The sequence below is a fragment of the Alexandromys fortis genome, unplaced genomic scaffold (genome assembly GCF_014885135.2).
Source record: "Alexandromys fortis isolate MF-2015 unplaced genomic scaffold, M_Fortis_MF-2015_v1.1 scaffold_59, whole genome shotgun sequence".
In the NCBI taxonomy this organism is placed as follows: Eukaryota; Metazoa; Chordata; class Mammalia; order Rodentia; family Cricetidae; genus Alexandromys; species Alexandromys fortis.
Window position 1 is genome coordinate 9,482,324 of NW_026067943.1, and position 7,647 is coordinate 9,489,970.

Genomic DNA, 7,647 nt, shown 5'->3' on the forward strand with positions numbered 1-7,647 from the left:
GATGGAAATAGAAAACACTATCCTGAGTGAGGTAAGCCAGACCCAAAAAGAGGAACATGGGATGTACTCACTCATATTTGGTTTCTAGCCATAAATAAAGGACATTGAACCTATAATTCGTGATCCTAGAGAAGCTAAATAAGGTGAACCCAAAGAAAAACATATAGGCATCCTCCTGGATATTAACCTTCATCAGGCCATGAAAGGAGACAGAGACAGAGTCCCACATTGGAGCACTGGACTGCAACCCCAAGGTCCAAATCAGGAACAGAAGGAGAGAGAACACGAGCAAGGAACTCAGGACCGCGAGGGGTGCACCCACACACTGAGACAATGGGGATGTTCTTTCGGGAACTCACCAAGGTCAGCTGGACTGGGTTTGAAAAAGCATGGGACAAAACTGGACTCGCTGAACATAGCAGACAATGAGGATTGCTGAGAAGTCAAGAACAATGGCACTGGGTTTTGATCCTACTGCATATACTGGCTTTGTGGGAGCCTAGGCTGTTTGGATGTTCACCTTACTAGACCTGGAAGGAGGTGGGAGGTCCTTGGACTTCCCACAGGGCAGGGAACTCTGAGTGCTCTTCGGGCTGATGAGAGAGGGGGAGTTGATTGGGGGAGAGGGAGGGAAATGGGAGGCAGTGGCGGGGAAGAGATAGAAATCTTAAATAAATAAATAAGTAAGTAAGTAAGTAAAAACAAGAACCACACAGTGTCAAATCCAGAAGAAATAGAATTCTTTCAATGAGTAGATAGCAAAGCTCTTCCTAATAGAAAACATGAATCAATTTCTCCAGTACTGCTTGCTATTCTTTTTCTTACACCCTAAAAGCTGGTGATCTAGGAACCCTCAGAGATTCCAGATAGGAGGCACTTGCAGAGATTTTAGTGGGGATCTAACCAGCACCCAAACCTTTTGCCTTTCAAGGCTTTTTTTGTATCCATCTCTTCCATGATGTGCCTCAAAGACAGTCTACCTCTGGACTTCAGAGACTGATAGAGATTGGTCAAAAGACTCCATCTCTGATACCAGTTTTAAGGCTGATGAGTCTTATGACAAGAGGGAACCCTACTTCCACTCCCCATGACTTGGCCATGTGGCTCAGTCTGTCCTAGCAGAAACTGAGAAGAGGAGGTTAGAGAAAGCAGGAGAAAAGGACATCTAAAAAATATATTTTTATTTTATTTTTTATTTATTTATTTATTTATTTTTTTGAGACAGGGTTTCCCTGCGTCTCAGCCTGGAACTAGCTCTTGTAGACCAGGCTAGCCTCTAACTCACAGGGATTCACCTGCCTTTGCCTCCCAAGTGCTGGGACAGATTAAATGTGTGTGCCATCCCTGCATGGCTGAAAAAAATTTCTTATATCAAAGAAAGCAACAAGAAGAGTAAAACTTAAAGCCAAGTCTAATGTCCCTCTGTATACCTGGTCAGTGGGTTAAAAGCCTGTATTGTGGTTGTATTTATCATTCCTTTGCTTTCACTTAACAGTTTTCATTTTTCCTCATCACAATGTAAAAAAAAAAACATAATAACACAACAACAACAAAAACTATTATAAAATCAGTAACAAATCTTTCTCTCCCATTTCCATTAAATCCCAGATAATATATACACTAAAAATGAAAGATTTGGATGGAGAAATCCACAAGACAGCAGAACCAATCTGGTGGGAATTCACGAACTCTAGACCAACACCTGTGAAGCCTCCAGGAGCTGAACTATGCCCTCTGCATGTGGGAGACAGTTCTGTCACTTGGTCTATCTGAAGGCCATGGCAGTGGGACTAGGACCTATCCCTGGTGCATGAGCTGGCTTTAATAATCCCATTCACTATGGAGGGATGCCTTGCTTAGTCTTAATGCAGTGGGGAGGGACTAGGTCCTGCTTCAACTAAAAATGTACACACACACACACACACACACATGGCAAGGTAATAATGGGCACACAAATTTACACACCCATACCCCACCATGCTCCTGCACACACACACACACACACACACGCACACACACAGTAAATAGCTTATACGTGTCTATTATACTTGAAGATATTTAAGTAACTTGGAGTAAATAAGCATGGTGGAAAAAAAAGACAATAAGAACAGAAATCATAATAAAATATAAATCAATGGAGGAAAAAATAACAGTCAAAACTATTCAAATCTGCCTCTTTGGGAAAAAAAAAACAAAGTTAGAAAACCTCTGATAACATCGAATAGGAAGAAAAAGGTAATCATCACAAGGTACAGGACCAAAAGTAGTGAGTAAGGCACAAATGTAAGCATCTGGTATGGGAGATGGCTAGTAGAGAGGACCAGGGCACTGTTGCTAAGTCTGACATCTTGAGTTCAATCTCTGGAATCCACATGGTGAAAAGGAAAAGAACTGACTCCTGTTGCGGGAGGTACTCCCGCTCCTCCAGCCAATAGCCGCTGAGATACCAGCCCATTGGGGCGTGGTCTCTCTCTTTAAAAAAAAACGGCCACTTCCCTCTTCTCTCTCTCTCTCTCTCTCTCTCTCTCTCTCTCTCTCTCTCTCTCCTTCCTGCTCCATTTCCGGCGACTAGACTCCTTCCCGATTGCGCAGAGGGCTGTTGCAAATACTATACTGATGCAAATAAATCAGGGAAAGCAGGTTACAAGAATTGAGTAAGGTGGAACAAAGCCCTTATAATTCTGTCCAGAAGGCAGAATTATATGCCATTCTTATGGTGCTAAGGGATTTTAAAGAACCTCTTAATATAGTTACAGATTCACAATATGCAGAAAGAGTTATCTTGCATATTGAAACCGCTGAATTTATACCAGATGACACAGAGTTGACTTCATTGTTTATCCAGGTACAAGACATAATCAGGAACAGGCTTTGTCCGATGTACATAACACACATCCGGTCCCATACAGGTCTGCCTGGTCCTCTAGCCCAAGGCAATGCTGAGATTGATCAATTATTGATTGGAAGTGTGTTGCAGGCCTCAGAATTTCATAAGAAGCATCATGTCAATAGTAAAGGCCTAAAGAAAGAATTTTCCATTACTTGGCAACAAGCTAAGGACATTATAAAGAGATGTCCTACTTGTTCTTTCTATAATCAAACACCGTTGCCTGCAGGGAGTAACCCAAAGGGTACTAAGAGAAATGAAATCTGGCAGATGGATGTGTTCCACTTTATGGAATTTGGTAAATTAAAATATTTACACCACACTGTGGATTCATTCTAGGTTGATATGGATCAGGTTTGATCAAGGAAAAAACCCTGAAAATCCTGGCTACAGACATAAAGAAATAAACCTAGAAATATGGCAAAACACATAACATATATGTTACCTACTCATACATAAAACAAAAAATCATCTTTGGCTAATCTGTGTACAGCACAGTCTATACTTGTATTAACACAAAATGCATGTTACCTTTAAAGTTTATGTATTTTCAGAAGAAGGAGACCAGACATTAATTAAAACAGATGGCCCAGGTAATCCAGTATGTCAAAATACATCTGTTATAGCCTCCTCAAAATTCTGCATCCCAGATAGCTTCAAGTCTGCTGGCTGAGATGGTCCAACCTCACAAACTATTTCAGTCAAGACTTAACAACTATCCTGATTTTCTAAAGGTTTCCCTAAAGATACCAGCACCCACACACAACAGGAAGTAGGCTGAAGAATGACACCTATATTCCCAAGAGATGGGGTATAGATGGGTTTTGGTTATTCAATGGATTATGAATGTTTGTCATTGTTTAGGGGGACTGATTATGAATTATTATTGGTCATAGTAAAAAAAAAGCTAAACAAAAGAATTCAAAGATCTCTCTCCAAAGGAAAAAAGGGGATATAATAGAGTGATAGGAAAAAAGGGTAGATTATTAAGTCTACTATAATCAAAAAAACAACTATTAATCTCAAAATCTACCAATGTATTGGTAGAGATCTTGATTTACTGATACAAATTTAAAGTTAATTTTGTTATAATCTATGTATATTTCTACTCTTGTTTGGGGTATTGCGTTTATACAGCTCATTTAAAAATGCAATGTATACTTAAAAACAGACTAATAGTCATCTGTAATAATCAATCTTGTAGTCATATTAGGTATATTTTCAAGGTTAAACAGATACATTTAGATAGACCGATGGTCTTGAAACACTTCAAAAACCTATAGAATGCAGCATTTAATATATTTAATACCCTAAAGTTTTTCATGACAGTGAGACATGTATGCTCCTGGCAGCATCAATTTAATTCAAAAGAAGATGATAGACACCAAGAACTCCATATGGAGTTTACATTCTTTATGGCAAAAGCTAGTCATTTGGACAAAGAAACTGCCCTTGCCTCAATTGCTGGCAGTATTCTATACAAACTGCACTAGCAGGATGCAAAAGAAAGCAACTGCTAAACTTTGCCAAGATAATGTAGGACAGTCCTTCAAAATTTATTGTTCCTCAAAAATCTGTCAGAGCTAGGCAGTGGTGGTGTACACCTTTAATCCCAGCACTTGGGAGGCAGATCTCTGTGAGTTTGAGGTCAGTCTTGTCTACAGAGCGAATTCCAGAACAGGCTCCAAAGCTAGAGAGAAATCCTGTCTCAAAAAAAAAAAAAAATCTGTCAGATATACTAGGCTTTCGGGCCAATGCTGGATGCTCCAACATTACAGAACTTTGGCTGGCTCTCCAACCAGTCAGATGTCCCTGTCATTATGTAAAGTATCATCACCCTTCTGGATTTTTTGTTTGTTTGTTTGTTTGTTTGTTTTTCGAGACAGGGTTTCTCTGTGGCTTTGGAGCCTGTCCTGGAACTAGCTCTTGTAGACTAGGCTGGTCTCGAACTCACAGAGATCCGCCTGTCTCTGCCTCCCGAGTGCTGGGATTAAAGGCGTGCGCCACCATCGCTGGGCCCTTCTGGGGTTTTTGATGGAGCTGAAGACTAAAGAGTCATAGTTAAAAATTTCCTTAGTTATGATAAAAGGTAAATTAGGCATAAAACTTTAGACTCAAAAGGATAAGATAAATGATAGAATATTTTCAAAATACAAATGGACTGGATATTGCAACTATAATTCCTACTTGATAACTGTTTCTGTTATATATTATTTTACTATGTTAAAGTAAAAACCTTCCTTTTTAATTAAACACAAGGGGAAAATGTTGTGGAAAAATTGTAATGTACACTGTGAAGATGTGTTGCAATCATTGTTAATAAAAACTAAATTGGCTGATGGCTAGGGGAGAATTTATAGGGTAGAGAGAATGCTTGGGAGAAAGCCTAAGTAGGAGGAGAAGCCATGAGATGCAGAGCAAGCAAGAAGAGAAGTACAAGTTGTTTGTGGTTTAATCCCAGCAACTCAGGAGGCAGAGACAGCTGGATCTCTATGAGTTTGAGGCCAGTCTGGTCTGTAGAGTGAGTTCCAAGACAGGCTTCAAAGCTACAGAAAAACCCTGTCTCAAAAAACAAAAATAAAACCACCAACAACAACAAAGCTAGCTAAAAAAAGAAAGCATGAGACATTGGTTGAGCACTTGTAATTAATAATAAACCTATATGTAGTTATTTGGAAACTGGCTGCTGAGACAGAAAACTTCACCTACAATATTCATTCCCCTTGCCCACCAACCTAACTTTCTGTCCTTTTTCATTTCTTAAAAAAAATGAAGTACAGTTAGTACTGTCCTATACACTTGGATATGTGGCCTTCCACTGAGGCATGCTGAACCCACCAGGTGCCACACCTTTACACAGGAAACGGTTTTGAGACAACATTTCGCTGTGTAGGCTTAGATGGCTTTGAACTCAGAGAGATGCCTCTGCCTCCTAAATGCATACAAGCATCACCACCATGCCTAGCTTCCAACATGTATTTTTAACACCTCTATTGAGAATTGAGTCCTGAAGATACTCCGATTCAAATCCCCTTAATGTTTCATGGCTTCACGGCTTCATTTATGCAAACAGCATGTCCACTGTGTTATAATGGAACTGTATTATGCCTGCAGTACTGCTCCACACTTAGGTTTCTTTAGGCATTTATAGTTTTGGTGCTACCATATCAATTTTAGAACTTTTTCTCTAGTTCTGCAAAGGGTTGCTCTTAGTATTAAAATAACCCCTATTACAGTGAAGGCTAAATTTCTTTATTTGTATGACTGTTTCTTATAAAATTGGGTACCTCAACAGTTGGGGGGCATAAACTTACAAACAAATGTCCCCTTGATCAATGTAATTGGCCCCCATAACCTCATAGGGAGTAGGACTATTAGGTGTGGCTTTGTCAGAGTGGGTATGGCATTGTTGCAGGAAGTGTATCATTGTGTGGGGCAGGCTTTGAGGTTTCCTATCCTCAGATATCTCCCAGTGTCTCAGTCCACTTCCTGTTGCTTTTTGATCAAAATGTAGCCAGCATAATGTCTGCTGTGTGCATCACTATGCTCCCCACCATGATGACAATGGACTGAACTTCTGAAACTAAACAGGCCACCCAATTAAATGTTTTTCTTATAGGAGTTTCTGTGGTCACAGCAATAGAGACCCTAAGAAAGACTATCAATATGCAGTACGGATTCTGCTTACTTTCATTCGTTCATTCTGTTTATGTTTTCACATGTGAAATGAATCTCTTACAGGGAGCATTCTGTTTGATCATGCTATTTGTTAAGCAAGTCTGTGTTTTTAGTAAAGAATTAAGACTAATTACATTCAGGGTTACTGTTAAAAGCTATGTCCTTCCCTTCTGTTTATTTTCTTCAGATAGTTCTGAATGTATTTTTCTCATTTCATTCTTTTACTTTGTCAGCTTAATGCCTTATTTTATTGGTAATTTCCCCCCTACTTTTCATTGACATATCTATTTTTCTAGCGGAATTTGTTCATACTTTTTTTATTTTTAATGGAATGCTTCAGAGATTTGTATTTTATCCTTGTGTAGAAGACATGCTAATTTTCTCTGTATTGTTCTGTTTTAGCAAACACACATCTGTTCTTTTAAAAATCTGTCTGTGTGCACGGATGGCACTTGTCAGGAGATCAAATGACAACTTTAACCATGTGAGTTCCAGGGGTTGAATTCAAGTTGTCAGGATTGGCAGCAAGCACTTTTATCTATGATTTAAAAGCCACAGTCTGAGAGTTTAATATTGCCTGTTCCTTTGCTGTAAGGTGGTGCAGGCGCTTGGTATTTAACTTTCTGTGGAAAATGAACTCACAGATGCACAGTGCACTTTAAGTACTGCCTATATAAATAACACTAGGGTGGAAAAACAAAGTCCAAGAGTATTCTAAATACATCTGTAGTGATCCTATAGTACTGTACATTTCACCTGTGTGATGACAGCATCTATAAAATCCTAATTGTTTATTAAGCTCTTACCCAATATGGGAAATGTCTATTTAATTCCAACTAGATTATACTATTTTCTGAATGACTACAATTAACTTTAAAATTTTGTTATGAATTTAAATGGTAAGTTAAAAAACTTTCATAGGTAAGGTTGTAGAAGGAGGAGAAAAAAAATCTATTAAATATAGACCCAAAAGTTGAATCAACAAGGAGAAAGAAGTAGTAGCCAGCATAGATCCACCAGCTGACTGATGGAAAGCGTTTGTTTTTTTTTTTTTTTTTTTTTTTTTTTTTTTTTTTTTTTTT

The 7,647-nt window shown here is 38.8% G+C and overlaps 1 protein-coding gene and 1 pseudogene across 11 annotated transcripts in view; both read right to left on the minus strand.

The window, feature by feature from the left end:
- Positions 1-7,647, minus strand: part of Erc1 (ELKS/RAB6-interacting/CAST family member 1) — a 351,181-nt gene that overhangs the window by 129,727 nt on the left and 213,807 nt on the right. The window lies entirely within an intron of this gene.
- On the minus strand, positions 6,886-6,982 carry LOC126505580 (uncharacterized; annotated as a pseudogene).